Here is an 18,824-nt window from a genome sequence, read left to right as displayed (position 1 = left end):
CCGTCTCTCCCTGTCTCTTGTCTCTGTGTCTCTGAGCAGTGACACGTTCAGCATCGAGACAGCGGACAGCGCTGTCACTCACTCAGGGCCCGGTCCAGACGGATACGGCTTTTTTGAATCTGGATAAATACTTTATCAGATCGGCATCGCGTCCAGACGCGGGGGGGTGAAAACGCCGCCTCAGCCTATCTGTCTGGACGCCCAAAATTGATTTTTTCTGAAACGATGTCATGCCCCCCACCAATCTACCTGTAACCTGAGACACACACACACACCGCTGCAGCTGCTGCACACTGACAGTCTATGGACGTAACAACAACAACGACCGACTACCGTCGGGTCGCTCAGACGCTGCGGCTGAATCGCGTCTGTTTAATCATCACTGATGGTCATATTTACTCTGACACGACTCCCTGAGCCCATGTCTGAGTTTGAATACAGCGGGGGACTTCCCGTCTTCTTCTCTGTCTTTAGTGTTTATGTGTGTGGCGCCCCCCCCCCCCCCCGTTATTATTATAGGGCCCGCAACATTTTTTTATAGGGCCCGCAACATTTTTTTTTGCATTAGGGCCCGTAGCACACAACTTTCGCCACTGGGTGTTCATGAGCTTTATCTGAGCAGCAACGAGCTAACATTACCTTAGCTGAAGCTGCCATAACGTAGTCAACTCTCATGTGTTTATGCTAACCTGTAGCCCCTTAAATAAACCCAGCTCAGACCGGTACTTCATTGTTGACAGCTCCTCAGAGCAGACTAACGTTAGTGGCAGCTCTTGAAGGCTGAAATCAGGATGATGTGATCACATAAATCAGCTCACTGATTTGAGTTCTACACATGGTTCTGGGCAATTATCCCACGAAAACATCTCTTCTGTTACGTTAGATCTGTAGATGTGTAGTGTTTCCAACAGACTCGCTTTAGTAGCCTCCTACGAACATACAGCGGCTAACCAGCTGCTACCATGGATGTATTATATTAACCCCGTAAGCAGAGGCGATTGCACCGGGGAAACATGTTGCTAGGCAACCATGTCAACGACACATTCTATGATTATTTCGTTATCACGAGAAAACGGTCTTTGTTATCTCGTGATAACGAAATAAATTAATTCGTTATCACGAGAAAACGGTCTTTGTTATCTCGAGATAACGAAATAATAAGTCGTTATCACGAGAAAACGATAATAAAAAAAATATTATGGACGTGGCCGTTCTCGGCTTCCGTAGGCTGCTAAACAGTTCTTTAAGTGGAAGAAATTAATTATAAGTAGTGTTGGTCTTTCTTCATTAGGGGTGGGGGATAAATCGATTCATGTAAGAATTGCGATTCTTATCCTCTATGATTCTGGATTGATTCATAAAATCGATTTTTTATTTATGTTTCCTCCGTCTCTCTACACGCCCTCACAGACTTCACAGCGCCGCAGCACGCCGTGACGCTATGAAAGCATCGCTGGGGAACCTTCCACGCCAGGAAGTCATGCAGATCGATGCCACAAGGGGGGGCACCAACACGGGAACCAAACAAACCAGGACAGAGGACCCCACGCCACGGCTGTGAAGATGGCCATGGTGCGGTGCCACCCCATCCATCCAGGCCACCCAGGCGGCGCCCCTACAGGTGGATCAAACTACTCCCAGTGTGGAGAGGTGTGCAGCTGACACATGCAGCTTACAGTGACAGTTGCCTCATCGCTACCTGAGCCACCATCCGATCCTCCCTTCATTCATTTCTAACCGGCTCGTTTCATTAACCGCTACACGCCCAGTGAGACTGGTGTATTCTCTTTCTTTCTCTCTCTCTCGTGCTCGCTTGCGCGCACGCTTGCTCCTGATTTACATATAGCGGTAAAAATTAATGTGATAGTATGAAAACATTACAAGTGAGAAAAAAATAGATGTGAAAAAAACATGAAATGGAAACATTGTAATAATTGCTGTGACCCCAGCTGGATACAGTGTCTATAACCACCTTTTTTATATGCAGCGGTCGGTCTATTGGCCGTCCGAGGTATAAGTGCTCAGAAATCAAGTTTGTTTCATTTTAATAAGTTGTAAACTTCAGAAACCATCAAACACAACCTGTAAAACATTATGTTGGTTGTCCTACTTGCTGTGATGTGTTCAGTAATTGTTTGGCTAAAGTAAAATTACAAAATTCTTACAATGTATATAATATGGATTTTTTTAAAGTAGAGATAGAGATTGTGGATATTCTTAAACAAAGAGATATATATAAAAAAAAAAAGATATACAGTTGCCAATAGCAATGGTGGATTGAAATTGAATTGAAAATTGTATTCAGCAACAAGGTCATGCACACTGGCAGCCTATCACATCACAGTATTTGAGCGAAGCTACAAAAATAACTGGTAACTGGTAAAACTCTGTTAAATTAAATTTGCACAATAAATTTAGCCATTATAAACATAAACAGTCATTTTTCTAAACATTTGGTTATACATATAATACATAATATCCCATTAATTCAATTTAACTTACAGCCATTTTGAATATGAGTAAACAAGGGCGTAGTAGTGGACAAAGTGATGGGGAATACACCCTTGAAGCATCCCATGGTAAATGTGATATCATACACGTACAAAGACCTCTCCGAGGTATTCTTTAGGGATCTTTGATAGCAGGTGTTGTTTTTGTTATGTACATATGTATATTTATAGAGGCATTATATTGATTACAGTGTAAGAAACACATTGTTGTTTCTCTATATCTTTCCCATGACTTTGATCAGCAACAGGTCCTGCCCTCCTTTGCATCTGGTAATAAGAAGAAAGATGGATTGGTTTTGGATTACTTTCCGTGTCTGAGGACCCAGTTTTAATGAAAACCTTATCAACACAATGCAGATGTCACCCATCTTCCATATAACCTGCCACCTCCTGAGAAACTGACAATGTAAACATAGGTTTTTAACTGTCAAAATCTCCATTGAAAAGACTCGGCTCCTGCTTGTGTGACTAAAGTCTTATTGCCACGCCGAGAGGACGCTGATCTGTTCCAGTCACAGAGATGATTGAGGAATCATTGTCCACCTGAGTATTCAGACTTGGAGTTGGTGCTGTCACTCACTGCCTGTCACTGTCGATTACACGTGGGTGTCGAGAAGTGTGAAAATTCCAGATGTCCCATGTGGGGCCGGGCTGCTTCTGTGCGTCCTTCCTCAAAGTCAAACAAGTAGCTGTCCTCTGTGATGAGACGGACAACATCTACATGCTCATACTTTCAGCTACGTATATGAAAACTTTCAGGCTCTGCTGTCTGGACACACACTCGGATAGACAGATTTGAATCAAGCCATAGGGGCCCATCAAATGTGTTGAGTGATTTTATGAACTGTACAGTGGCATCTCACATTAGTGTTTAGCCATTTATCTTAGTTATACCTGCTGTTGCTGGCAGGCAGTGAAGTGGAGAGGATGAGTTAAGGGGAACAAACACTACTTTATGATTCCCAACACACACACAGCAAGTATGTATATTTTTCCAGAGAATGAGGTATTTTCATTTCGAGGTGCTTTTTTTTATTTTTTTAATGTTTTGGATTAACAGGACTGAAAGGGATTTCAGTCTCTATTCTTCTCTGTAGATTCAATGAATCCAGCGCCGCTGGTCTTCAGAGATATTGTGTAAGCTCAGTGGAATCGAGGCACACCCACAGGGCCCACATTACTATTAAAGACACTGTTAGAAAGAGGGACTGTTTTTGTGTTTGTTTCTCCCAGGGCTAACAGCATCTTCCTGCAGAACTACACAGGTCAGCAGGGGCTAAAGCCAGCTTTGCATTGAGAAAAGCACCTCAGGGAAGATAGGAAGCGCGGATATGTTGACACACAATTCAGTTCTCAAATGGAAGCATTCCATGTGGTGAATACGGAAATGCCAACACAGCAGACAATAGGGGCTGCTGCTCCTTTGCTATTCATGCACATATCGCACGCCATTATAATATATACGGATGACGAGAGTTACAAAATTCATCCTGAGTAGGAAGCCTGTCAGAGACATATTTAATTGATTTGCAGGCTCACAGCAGCTTCCTGCAGAAATACACAGGGCAGGAAACTGTAAGCGGTGAATATCTCACAACACTTGCTGTCCAGTTTCAGCAGGCAAGTGGCTCACTTGTTTCTGGAGAGTTTGGAGTGTTAAATAAATGATAGTAATTAGTGGAAGGGCTTTAAAACACAGATGTTTCCCTTTAAGCAAGATTGTATCCCCACGGTTGTCGCATTAAACATAACAAAAGGCCAGAGTTGCATTAGTCGTTTAAATGCAAATTTTGTGATGGCATTCACTGGATATGAGATCATATAGCAAATTAATGTGGGCTTTGTGTGTCATTCTTCTAATGTGAATATTTAAAGATGTCCTACTTAATTAATTTTTTAGATCGCAAAAGCTAATAGGAAACTGGTGTTATGTAAAGCAATATAAAATGGCAGGTGAGGGTGGAAAGTGAGAAAGGTTTACAATTGTTAAATTACAACTTTAACTATTATGTTTTGGAAAATGAGATGAGTTGAAAAAATTGTCAGAAGATAAACTGGCAGCCAGACATGTTTGTTGTTGTTTTTTATATACTATACAGCCAAGTAAGTACTACTGTTATCAGCCATAAACTATCCTTTTCATTCATACACAACATTGTCAGTAGTCAGTAAGTGCTGAAGTTGAGGGCAAAACATATTTTCGACATTAAGTTTGTTCTCTGGTCACTTTGGATGTGCCGTGGAAGACCAAAGGTGGAGTAGAATATGATGAGTGCTCTGACGATGGCACAGGACTTTAATGAGCGCAACAGAACTGCTTTGGGGTGAAGTGTGGCAGCGCACATCATGGTGAGGATTAATTGGTTACTGGATTTCGTTTTTGGCAGAGGGCCAACACAGTCAATTTCCACATGTTGAAATGGTTCCCCGATGGCAGGTGTCGGCTTCAACAGAGCAACAGGAACTGCAATTTTAGGTTTTCCAGCATTTTGACACACGCATGATTTGCAGAACTTAGCTACGTCAGTTTTGGGACAGGCCAGAGGGAATAATGGAGTACTTGGTTATAGATTTTACGGAACCCTAGATGACATGTTGTGGACATGTGCTAACGCTAAAACCTGGTGACGAAACGTCTAAGGCACTACGACTTTGATTACCGACTCATGGACCATGGGAGACCAGCGACACAGGAGGACACCACAGTCGACCAGATAAGACAATCTTTTCACTTGGAAAAAAATGAGAAATCTAAGGCAACTCTTCTGGATGTAATATTTAAAAAGCCTTTATTAAAGCAGAAGTAAGCGATATTTTTGTGTTAATATAAGTCTTAAATAGTTATATCTTCCGACAGCAATCACTTACATAGAGTGTTTGGACCGAAACACAGGTCTCTCAGTCACTCTGCTCTGCTCTGAGCCGAGGAGAAAACGTTTCTTGTATCTTACAAGTTTTATCCAATGAGGAGAGAGAACGGCATAAAGGGCTGTGTGTGCAGCCAAGGGATGCGCGTGAATGTGGTGACGTAGGGACGAGGACCAATAGATCCATGACGAGGGCGGGGGCTGCTAACTCCATCGGCTGACAAGACGTTATGGTGCGTTCAAGGCAACCCGTAACTCGTGTTTTTCCGACCTGTGAAGTCGTACCAGTTCGATCTGGTACGAGTTCACGGGTTGGAAGTTACGAGTGGCCGTCATAGTGCACTTTCACAGGTAAAACAGGTCGGAAAAACACGAGTGGGTTGCCTGGAACGCTACAAAGTCGTAAGTCGTGACTTGAAGCTGTAATTTACGGTTTCAAAAGCCTGCCTGGAACGCAGCATTAGCCAAAACGACCGGATCGCTTACTTCTGCTTTAAAAGAATGGCTAACACCTACATGTTTCGGCCTTCATTGGCCTTCGTCAGGGTGATCAGGAAGTATGACACATCGAGGTCACTGCAGACACTTTGAACACATTAAAATGTACACCACGTGCCGTTTTGCAATTAAAGCAGAAGTAAGCGGAATATTTGTGTTAATATAAGTCTTAAATAGTTATATCTTCAGACTGCAATCACTTACATTGAGTGTTTGGTCCGAAACACGGGTCTGTCAGTCACTCTGCTCTGCTGTAAGCCGAGGAGAAAACGTCTTGTATACTTCCTTGTATCCTACAAGCTTCATCCAATGAGGAGAGAGAACGGCATGAAGGGCTGTGTGTGCAGCCAAGGGATGCGTGTGAATGTGGTGACATAGGGACGAGGACCTATAGATCCATGATGAGGGCGGGGGCTGCTAACTCCATCGGCTGACAAGAAGTCAGCCAAAACGACCGGATCGCTTTGCTTTAATAAAACTGTTAGTGGCATACGTCCTTTTTGTTATGGGGTGGGTAAATTCTTTGACACGGGCTATGACGTCACACTGTTTACAGTGGCCACCTACTGGTGCTTTGGGCAGCCAAGATGCCATCTCCTTAGCAGGTAGATGGCTGCGTACCAAACTGTCTCCTAAAGTAGGGGCCCTTGGAAAAGAGAAGAGGGGAGGGTCAGGAAAAACAGATCTCAAGGACCCATCACACTCATAGTGGGGCAGATAAGCAAACTAATTGTGCATTTTATGACTAAAGCAGGTTTGATTTCAGACGTGGAACCACTTCCTGTCTGACCTCTGGTAACCTTTAGGGGTCTTTGACCTCAGCATTGCATTTTCTCCACTTTCCGTCCCATTATTCACATATGAAAATCTGGGAAGTAATACCAAGAAATTTCTTCACCATTGTGTTTAGGAAGGTGTATTAAAATGTTGAAATTCAACTCCCGTGGGAAACCCCCTAAAAAACATGTAGGTGTTTGCCATTCTTTTAATAAAGGCTTTTTAAATATTAAATCCAGAAGAGTTGACTTGGATTGCTCAGTTTTTTCAAGTTGGTCTCCATACCCCAACTCATCCAAAGCGCACCTTCTGAGATCTATCTACATTGGTTCATTCATGAAACGTGAGCAGCATAGATTTGTGTGTAAACCGTGTGCAGCGGAAATTTACGTGGATTTCCGCATTCATCAATCTTTTAGTAGTGACGATCTTTTTGTAGCTACTCACAAAATCTACACCTGCTCCTGACTGTGTGTAAGGCTTGTGTAAATGTAGGAATGCACAGAAATATTGCTTGTCACTGTTGGAAATTACAATTTTAACTCATATTACTCTGTTACTGTATGTTCAAATTCACCGATGCCTCTGAAACACGTAATTTAATATATATTTTAGTGTTATCTTTTTGTGCTCCCCCTCTCCCTTTTGCCCCCTAGGAGATCTTTCACCTCCTATCAGGCCATTGCCTAGATAAGAATCCTTTCTTAGCAATTTTGCCTGGTTAAATAAAGGTTAATGAATGAATAAATTTGTAATCTAAACATGACAAACTATTCGAAATATTTTGAGAGAGAGAGACATTTTAGGGATCGGACACGCACAGACACGTCTATGCTCCTAATGATGATAATAATCTGATATAAAACCGGGAAAACTTTTATTCCATAAATGTGCAGCTGATAAGTGATGCAAAGTGTGTGTTGCTACATGTTGCTACACGCTTGGTGGACACACACCTGTTCATCCAATAGCGCAGTTGGCACCGGTTTGGATGGAGCTGTGAGAGACAGCTGGTGCATCTGTAAGAATATATAACCTGTTAATACAACTTCACGTGTTGATACAACCATGCTCCTATACAGCTGAGGCTGTGAAGAGCCTCCTCATCCCGTGGCTGCTGTAGTTATGTGTTGTTTTTTTCCATGTTTCATGTCAAACTGTTCTGGCTTCACTTTAAACCAAGGATATGTTGTGTGTGTGTGTGTGTGTGTGTGTGTATATATATATATAGTATATTGTATATACACACACACACACATATTATACATACATACACATATATATTATTTAAAAAAAATATATATAAATGGTATACACACAGTGGCCAATCATAGTCAGAGAAATTAAGTTAAAGGATAATTTCCGTTTTTTAGAACCTGGACCTTATTTCTAGCATAAAATAAGATAATTTTACTCACCCAGACAACTTTGGTGTCATTTGGAGTTGTTTTGACGAAATTAGCCCCAGTGGAGCGGCGCGTATCCGTATAATGCGAGAACACGGGGCACGCAATGCAGCCTCTAAATAACACATTATCCGCCGCAAAACTCGTTCATTTCGCCAATGTTTTGTTATGATACACTAGTGCTATTCCCCTCCGAGCCCGTGGTGGCATGTTATCAACATGCTGCGCCTGTAGGTTGACTAACCTCTTATCTGGATGATGTCATCTCCGACCACTGCCCGGCGCGGCTAACTTACTACGGCTAATGCTACGGTTTGTTTCTGCGTGTTTCTGACTTGTCAGAACAAAATGAGCAGCTGGATGAAGTTCAGCTTCCACAGGCTTCCTCTCCACAGCCTGGACTCACTAAAGCTCCGGCTAGTTGAGCTAAAAATGGACCTGAATGCCAAAGCAGAATGATTATTATCAGAATGAGCCGGGCAGCGGTCGGAGATGACATCATCCAGATCAGAGAATAGTAGGTCAACCTAGAGACCCCGGATGTTGATAACATGCCACCACGGGCTCGGAGGGGAGGTTACATGCTGCTATTCCGACATGCCGCTATTCCGACATTGACTTCTAATTGTCGGAATAGCGGCATTAACATTATTTTTCAAGCGTCCCACTATTCCGACATTTTTTTTTTCATTGTCGGAGTAGCGGCACTTTACTATTTTTCAAACATTCCGCTTTTCCGACATTGATTGATTACTTTATAGTCAGACGTGTCCTTCTGATTTTTCATCTGAGACACTGTTTCTCATACACAAATACATAGGCCTATAAGAGAGAAGAAAAAACAAACCCGCCAAGTTTAAAAACACACCGGCAGCAGCGCACACTGATCTGCAGCCTGAGACTGTTATTATTCTGTCACCTGAGTTAACGAGGTGCACGTGTGTTTGGAGCTGACGAGAGAATAAAGAGTGAGACAACGCGGCCCTGAGGAGGAACTGTGAAGGACTCAGCTGTAATGGAAAATGACCTAAACCGAGTCCAGTAGAGCTGTAACTGAAAGGCGTTCAAAGTAATGGTAACTATCGTCCTGTTTTAACATAGGTAAAAGGAAAAAAAAAAGATTTTCTGGGATAAAGGTATTCTTCTTTCTGCTCCCTTTTGTTGAGATTTGGGAGGTTTTTGTTTTTATTGTAGCTTATTAAAATGAAAGATCATTTTTCTGACTGATTTATTGCCCGATGTAGCCGTGTATCTCGCTTTCTTTCCCCCGCCCTCCGCCCGTTGTCTTCGTTGTCGCTCCACAGAGCGCACATGGCTAATTAATATGCACGTGCTGACCATATATGGTTGTGTCTAGGCATTCCGGGGGTGGAGGTGTGTTCACGTGCGCAACTGCGCACCATTCTTGGATCCAGTTTGATTTATCAAAGAGAAATTGCTGAGAGTTGTGCACGCACAGTTTGATAGATCTGAAAAAGGTGTAAATATTTTGGGTGTCTTTTCGCCGTGGCCTAAGCAAAAAATTTAGTAGCAGCAGTTTTACACTGCTTACTTACAGTTTTGATAAATGAGGCCCCAGGCCCTAAGCCCAGAGCCCAGACGCTCACAGATGCAGCTTCTCCGCAGCGCTGTCCGTGGTGCTGAAGGTGACAGGTTAACTTGACAAACAAACTGCAGCATAGTTCTGTTTGTTTATCATGTGTGTCAGTTTTGTTTGTGACTTGATAGTTTAGTTGTTGAGATTAAGAACATCACTCCCTGATCAAACCAGTGATAGGCATGCTGAAAAGAAAAGAGAGAGAGAGACGCACCTGGGTATCGCAGCTGTAAAAAGAAAAAAAGACGACGTGTCGGAATAGCAGTATCAAAAAGTGTCGGACTACCGGCATGTCTAGATAGAGGGATGTCGTAATAGCGGAATGTCTAAATAGTGACATGTCGGAATAGCGGGATGTCTGAATAGCGGGCGGACCCCGGAGGGGAATAGCACTAGTGTATCATAACAAAATATTGGCGAAATGAACGAGTTTTGCGGCGGATAATGTGTTATTTAGAGGCTGCATTGCGTGCCCCGTGCGCTTGCATTATACGGATATACGCGCCGCTCCACTGGGGCTAATTTTGTCAAAACAACTCCAAATGACACCAAAGTTGTCTGGGTGAGTAAAATTATCGTATTTTATGCTAGAAATAAGGTTCAGGTTGTAAAAAACGGAAATTATCCTTTAAGTAAGGTATATTCAGCGGCACGGTGGCACAGTGGTTAGCACTGTTGCCTCACAGCAAGAAGGTCCTGGGTTTGAATCCCCAGCCGCCCAGGTCCTTTCTGTGTGGAGTTTGCATGTTCTCCCCGTGTCTGCGTGGGTTTCCTCCGGGTGCTCCAGTTTCCCCCACCACTAAAAACATGCCAGCTACCCTGATCCTCATAAGATCCTGGAGTTGGTCCCCGGGCGCTGCACCGTGGCTGCCCACTGCTCCTCAGGGATGGGTTAAATGCAGAGAAAGAATTTCACTGTACTAGCTGTATATGTGACAAATAAAGTACCTTTACCTTTACCTTAATCTCTGTAATGGAATAACAAAATCTCAAATCTGAAATTGTTCACCTTTCTGAACTTTGAATATCCTTAAAGGTGTAAAGAAAAGAAAACTGAATTTGAGCCCACTCTGGATCATAAAATTAATGTGATAACTCATCTTTCAGACGATGTAGGCCAAACTTTGTGCAAAATTCTATTTGTGAGTAAATCCGGGATGAAAGTGTGTATTTTTTTTTTCGCATTGGATAATGCAGGCGCACAGATTATACGTCAGCCTGTACACGTCAGCCACTGATATTGGATCCGTCATCCGTCATTCAAACGTCTGAGACACACACACACAAACGGAGCTCGGGCTCGCCCCAAGCTTTGAATATCCCGCCCGCTCGATAACGACCAATCAAATTAGTTTTCCTTACTCGGGTAAAGTCGTTTTGCAGCTCGTGACAACTCGGCGCGACAAACAGGACAAACGGACATTTCTGTACACCTTTAATCAAAAGTATTACATGTACTCAGTTTTTTTTTTCTCAGCTCAGACCCTTTCAGAACTTTTTTTTTCCTTATCTTTTGATGTGTGGGAGAAATTTGACAAAATACCATTTTCTTTCCAGCTTGAAAGAACCCTGCTGATCATTCAGTCCAGTATAAAAGGTACTTAAAAATGTTTTACAAGCAAAGTCACTTGGAATTCACACCTTGCCATGCCACTGTAGACAGAGTAAACAGCCAGAAGCCAGGTTTTCATTTCATTGCTGATAATTGTAAACAATGAACAAACAAAGCAATGACAATGTTTTTGTTTTGTATATAACATACATGAAAACCCTAAGTACATTTCCCCAGTTGTGTGTACTGCAAACCTGAGCACGGAGGTTTGAAATGTGGTAATATCATCATCGATTACCTGTTAGAGGTCTTGCGGTGGGATGACTGGCGGAGGGAGGAGTGACAGTATTGTCACTCTGTACATCACGATCTTGGAGGACTATCGCTGCACTCCAGACTGATACTGATAGCATCTGTGTTCGTCTCTGGCCTACCACAGATACTGACCTTCTATCAGATCCCCAGCCTAATCATGCAGTCCTCCTGCCTTCAGCCCTCCAGCTCTGGACCCCATGAGGGCACTTCCACTGTGTTGTAATGAAAACAGTTTAAAGCACTTTCCATTTGTCGTTCTACTGGGAGGAGGTGATTTTTCCTCAGGGAGGTCTGCTCAGTATAATGGTCAATATTATCTGCAGTGTGATGCAGAAAGCAAGTCTTTGTTTTCTTCAAAATAATCATGCAGTATGGAGATAAATCTATACAACACTCACTGAATTGTTGTATTTTATTTTTATCTCCAGTCCCCATATTATAAAGGCAAAACAAAATTAAGATTTCAAAGTGTCTAGTGTGTTTCATGTGACGTTTAGTATCCCAGTGAAGGCATATCATTCTCACACTTGGGCATACCCAGTGTCTGTTGTGTAAGAAAAGTCTTGAGCGGTGAGTGGGATATGTCCCCCTGGCTCCAGCTCTATTCGTAAACAGTGGTGATTTTCTCGACTTGCATTGTCAGATAATTAGTAAACTGACTCCTTTTTTGAATTGTTTATCCACAAAGGGAAGGCGTTTTGTCCATTACTGTTACTGTAAAAAGCAGAGCTTGACTGAATCAGTCTCTCTCCATCTGTCTTTTTCATTATTTTCAGTCACTGTACCAGTGGTGATAGTAACCATACAGTTTATAAATCCTCTGCATTATTATTATTATATAAAAAAAAATAATTTTAAAGGCTATAAAGGCTTAGTAATCAGGCTTTTAAAAAAAACAAAAAAAAAACTTGATATGCACTGTATCTATTGCAGCTAATTGATGTGATTCAGCTCATTAGTGGCTAATGGATAACTTCTTAAAAATCATTCATGCTTTTAATTCTTCAGAATTAAGAGACCCTTTTGGGGTAGAAATCAAGCATAGCTTGAGCGTAAATGTTAACTTTTGCCTCTGCTAATACTAGTTTAACAAAACAAAAAAAATCTGAACTCAAAGATTAAAGTGGTAGAAAGGCTATCTAAAGAAAAACTTAGAATCTGGTTACAAGGCCTGGATTAAAGTGGATCTAAAGTTAGTTTTCTTTTAAATTTTTCTTTTGATACATTTAACTACTATGTCCATAAATGCAAATGTATGAGTGTAGATTATCATGTTTCATACTTGAAAGGACCAATGTTCTCCTACTGTTACATAGACAGTGTTGGCACTAACAGCTGTTAACCAGTCTTGGCGAGAGCTTCACCCATTGTTGCCAAGTAAAGTGGTTGTAATACACTATCTGAGCAGCTCTGCTTGTTGAAGGCAGACTGGGCAGTACAGTGACTCGGTATTGGAAAATAAGGAGACTCCCCACTGGGTCTGTGCTAGCTGGTTGGCATGCTAACAAGAAAAAGAGGTAACACTTTATAATAAAGTACACACTATTAGGCATTAGTTAAGCTTTAAATACTGAATTTATCATTTATAATGTCATGCATACTCATGTAGTTTTTAAAACACAGTTAAAAATGTTTTACTCATCATTGATAAGCACTAACTGTATTTATAAACTACTAATGAGTATTCATGCGTTATAAATGAAGAATTAAGTATTTATTAATGCTTAAAGGTTGTAGCTACAACTTTTTCATCAAAACAATTTATTTTACAAAAATAATACATTCACAGAACGTCTAGAGGGAAGCAGCATAAAAGTATTAATTTTACTGAACTTGTTTTTTATAGTATGTAAATAATTGTTTTATAAATTTTGACGGGTCCAAAATATATAAATATTTACATCTGGTTACATTGGCAACATCAGCATGAAATTATCTCTGTGCTGGACCGCGTGACGGTTGTTTACATTCTGCGCTGTGGCATCTGTGAAACGTGCGCTGCTCAGGGACTGGGCAGATCTGTAGGGCTGACCCGATTATCATATTTTGATAATCGAAGCTTCGCGGACATAAAATCGATTTTAATTGAAGCTTCGACGGCCGGGAGGGTGCGCGACCGGGGGGTGGGGGGGGGGTTGGTTTCGTAGCGGAAATAATGAAAGTAATGGCAAACAAACACTGCATATCTCTAAAATCGATAAAAAACGATCACGGACTTCATGATAGATTTTCCATGGCAACGAACAAAGCCTCGAAGCTTCGATTTTTTTGGGTCAGCCCTACAGATCTGTCCCACTTGCTTCCTCACCCACTCCGTTGTGGGAGATCTCCACAGAGTAAAAGAAATACACTTCTTTTCTCTCCCCCGCTGCGCTCGAGCGTGGTTGAACCCGACTTGAGCCCACACGGGCGCAAGGCTGCTGCAGCCGCCGCTCGTGCTGACAGCAGACTGAGGGAAAAAAATAAATAAATTTCCCTTTGGTTGGGCTTAGGCAATGAAGAAAGGAGTTGGTTAAGTTTAGTAAAAAGACCAGGTAGAGGCTAGACAGGCTAGAAGCATAATGAACGTTATATCATTAATATGAAGTATTTGCTTGTTTTGCAGTTAATTATGCACATTGCGCACTGCACAGCCTTCGGTTCCTTTCTGATTACGTCCGTCTGTCCGTTCGGAGTGGGGGGGGGGGTCTCGGAATGGAGGGGTTTCCCCAATAGCCTTTTCGGAATAGCGGGGTCTTTAGAAAAAATATAAAATCCCTATTACGATGAATGGAAGTCTATTTTCAGAAAGGCGGGGTTTCGGAAAGGCGGGGTGTAACCGTTAATCCCACCCCATGCCTTCTCTCCTCCTTCTTTCCCACTCACGCCTTCTCTCCTCCCTCTTTCCCACTTGCGGCGGCAGGCGGGTCAGGAGGAGGACACACCCCGTTGGCACGGTGCACCTGCTGCGCCTAGACTGCACCTGGTCGAAACTAGAGCCCCTAATCTTACCTTCCTATTGCAGCATGCAGTTGTTGAAGAGGCACTCTTTGTTCAGCAAACACACTCTTGCATCATTGATGTCAGTCAATGTTGCAATGACAGCAAATCATTAAACTGTCCATTCTTGTCATGTTGCTCGTAAATTGCAGTGGTGAGAGTCAGGCTTGAAGTTCAGAAAAGAATTGGGGTGAAAAACAACTTTTGATTTGGCTGTCTGAGCATAGTGACAACTGCAGCTGCACTTCCTCTAATGGCTGCGAGATGCTGACTCTGAGAAAACTTCTTGAAATGAAAATGAAAAATTCTTCTCTCCAGAAATGCAAAGTTAATGTATTTTTTTCACAGTGGGTTAGATCCCCAGTTGATGCGTTATCTAATGCCCTATTTGGTGGCAATTTTGAGAGGAATTTTGACATTAGAGATATAATGAGTTTCAAGACCACATATTTTTGTTTGCATGATTGATAGACATCTCAGTGTGCCACAGTCAACTCATCCAGACTACTTCCTTCCGGCCAAACTAGGCTGAGTTGTTATTTTAAATTGTGAAATCCATATATAGGGCCTAGAGTGTAATGGTATGTTATATAGTCTGTGTTAAGTGATGTGGTTCGGAAGGTAGAGTATTCAGTAATAATCAGTGGTTCCCTGTTGAATACCTCCTACAGAGAGTGTGCCCCTGATGCTGTGCCATCAGTGTATGAATGTGTGTAAATGACTGAATCAGACATTCTCTGTAAAGCACTGTAACAAAAGCGCTATATAAAATGCAGTGCATATAGTGCATCAAAGAAAATTAACACCTAATTTTATTTAACTGCAACTACTAACTTCATCATAACTGATAAGTTTGCCCATTGCTCTTGATTAACCAGATATTATTTTGTCTACAAAGTGTCAAAGTATATGACCTTTTCACAGTCCATAATTCAAGAATATTGAATTTACAAAGCTAGAAACACAAAATGGTGACATATTTTCTGTTCATCTACTAGTTGGCTAATCAACATTATATCAGCAGTAGACTGTATTATTATCATATCATCTAACCCTAGACCAAATGGCACTTTTTTCTGGCCCCCAGAAATACCAACATTGTGAGCACTAAATCAATATCCAGGATGCCAAATCCCTCCAAAAACCTGTTGCTGCTGTCACAGATGCCATGTCTGTGGCCGGCAGTCTGTGGTGTGAGAACAAGAACAGTGTTAGCTACTTGGTTATGTATGGAAGTCACAAACAGCAATATTTATAACTTGGCTGCCTGTTTATGGGTGAATGTCGATCAACCAGCTGGAGAGCACAACTGATAAATTATCAGTTTTGCGAAGTGCTCATTCGAATCACCCAATCACACAATTTACAATAAAGCTCCATCCTCATTTGGAAATAGATCCTGCTGTCTGCCACTCTTTTGTTTCATTGACTCAAGAAAAGAGAAGGAACAGCCTTTGAACAAAGTGACAACAATCAACCATGTACAGAGGATCACACATTACCAAAGCAGTTTCACTGGACTGTACAGATGTGTTTCCACACAAAAGCCGTGCATGATGTGCAGCAGAGAAAAATAAAGCATTGATGTTCAAAGGCAGTATTTCAATGGGCTTGGACAGCACCTATACAAAGGGTCTGTTCAGCTTAGTTGATAGCTTTCTACAGCAGGAATTGAAATGGTTGTCAAAACAAAGTTTACCTGAAACTGCTTGCTTTAATTGGAGGGGGTTGGAGACAAGACACAAAGAGAAAAAAACATAGGTAATGCAACACATACTCCAACCACACACACAGACATACAGTACACACATACACACACTTCAATAAATTACTGAACTGAAGGTAACGCGGGTGGGTAACTATTTTACAACCTCACTGACTGACTCGCTGGGCCGCCCACGCCGGTAAGAGGGGACGATGGACGAGGTAAAGTCCAAGCTCACCTCTCAAAGCCCACAATTGCCTGTTTGAGCAGTTATAAGATAGGGTTAGGGTTAGCTTAATCGTTCCAGAGTTCTCAAAGGTCATTGTTAGTGGCCCGGGGTCAGGTAACAGGTCTCTTTATCGACGGGCGGGGCGGGTCTGGATTAGATTTACAGATGATCACAGGTAATGGGTCGGGTAACGGCTCTATATACTGATGGGCGGGGCGGGCACGGGTTTCCAAAAAAGATTTACGCCAGAGATCGGTTCGTTTGCAGTGAGAACGTAATCGACACAGCAACTGACACAACACACTACACGCTGCTGGTCTTCAGTGGTTCTCAATGACCAGGTGTACTGGTTCGTACTGGCCCATCCGGAAGCGCTAATTCAGGCCGAGTTCTGGTCGAGGATCACTCGGGCGGGTTTGGGTTGGATTCGAGCCGAAAATATAAGCACACAAAAGACTCGGATTGGGTCGAGTCTGGGCTTCAACCGCGGTTCGAATTTTCAACCCCATTGAGACCTCTCCCCCATGGATTTCATTTTATTTGACCAATAAAAGTAGAATTTGTTAGCGCATGGCATTTGTTTACAACTTTGGACCGTTTGGAACTGTTACCGTGTGTGAACACAAACGGCTCAAAAAAAAGAATGCAACAGTTGTATCAGTTTAGTTGCTGAATCGGAGCAAGGGTTCTGTGAATAAATGGTTATTTCCAGGGTGGCTATTACCGTACATTGTGCCTAAATAATAAACCCTTGGTCAAGGCTCAAGAATATTCTCAACCACAGTAAAATGGGTTTCCACCAGGGTAATGATCGTCAACAAAGCAATTCCAAAATATTTGGCATTAAAGGAAATAAAACTGGCTAAACTCAACTAAACTAAAATCAGTTTTATGTTATTATTAGGGCCGGGACTTTAACGCGTTAATTACGATTAATTAATTACACAACAATTAACGCGTTAAAAAAATTAACGCATTTTAATCGCACTTATTTTGCACCTCGGAACGTTTCTCACTGGATGAGTTTCAGGCTACTGATTATACTGGCGCACAATCATCTAACAAGCTGCCGACACTGTTAATATAATACATCCATGCACTGATCACTGCAAGGGAGAGAGGAGGTGAAAAGAGACAACAACACTGTTACCTGTTGTATACTGGCCTCAGGCTGTACCATCGCTAAGAAACCAGTGAGTAACGAGTTAAAGCTATGGTCTACGATTTGGAGCATTAGTAATTATTATAAACATCGTTTATACAGCGATTATGGTCCTGTGGTCCGATATACACGCGGCCCTGCTGAGCTACTGGTCTTCCTCCTCTCCCTGTCACACAGCCGCTTCCAGCCGCAGCCTGAGCGGGTCTCTCTGCACTGCGGCGCCGCGGAGCTCCAGGCCCGGGTCTTTCTGCTCCTCTTCCCCAGACACAGCACCATGTGCCCGGTCACCCAGCGCGAGGAGTCTCCCTGTAGCATGAGGCTGTGCTAATAGCTGCTAATGGCGGCGCTGCCCGTACCAGCGGCCGCCCGCCGCGGTCCCATTGCCGGGGACGACGACGACGGCAACTGGCACCGCCTCGTTACCGGCAGCTGGTGCACAGCGGCGGCATCGGGACCGTCGCCGCCGCTATTAGTGGGCTAGCGGCGAGCACAGCCTCATGCTACAGGGAGACTATTTGTGCTGGGTGACCCAGGACAGAGTCCTGTGTCTGGGGGAGAGGAGCAGGAAGAGTCGGGGCCTGGAGCTCCGCGGCGCCGCGGTGCAGAGAGACCCCGCTCAGGCTGCTGCAGCAGCGGTGCTGAGTTTATGTTGAACAGGTAATCTTTGGTTTTATTGTGGAAGTTGTGACTGTGAATATGACATTTTACTTCGCATTCGGTTTCTGCAGGCAGCAGCAGGCTTGTTGCTTGCTCCGCTCTGCTCTGGGGGGGGAGGAGGGGCGTGTTTAAAAAAAAAAAAAAAAAGCGCTCATCGCGGGGAAGCTGAGAACAGCGGAGTTTACTCTGCTGCAGTTGAACAGCTGATATGTGGTCCAGACGTAGCTACAGACCTGTCAGTGTCTCATGGTGCATAAGACTTCACCCTCAGAGCTGTCTGTCTTCAGACTGTCCTGACCTGTCCCTGAACATCACACAGGGACAACATGGAGCTGCCTGTGTGATTGGTTACTGAGTTTTATTAATGTTTACATCAGGCTGAGTTCAACAAATCAGTTTATGCTACTGTGATTTAAGTAGCCTAGTTAAATACTACAGTAATCATCATAGTGTATTGGAAGGAAAGACCATTTAATCTGTAGCCTATACCAAATATCGATAATGAATTAATCGATAATTTGCATCCCTAGTCTGTTGGTCTTGGTTAGTACCATCTTGAATGCTTAAGCT

Source organism: Trachurus trachurus, assembly GCF_905171665.1.
Source record: "Trachurus trachurus genome assembly, chromosome: 13".
NCBI lineage: Eukaryota > Metazoa > Chordata > Actinopteri > Carangiformes > Carangidae > Trachurus > Trachurus trachurus.
The sequence above is the reverse complement of the archived record's forward strand: the minus strand, read 5'-3'. Positions refer to the sequence as shown.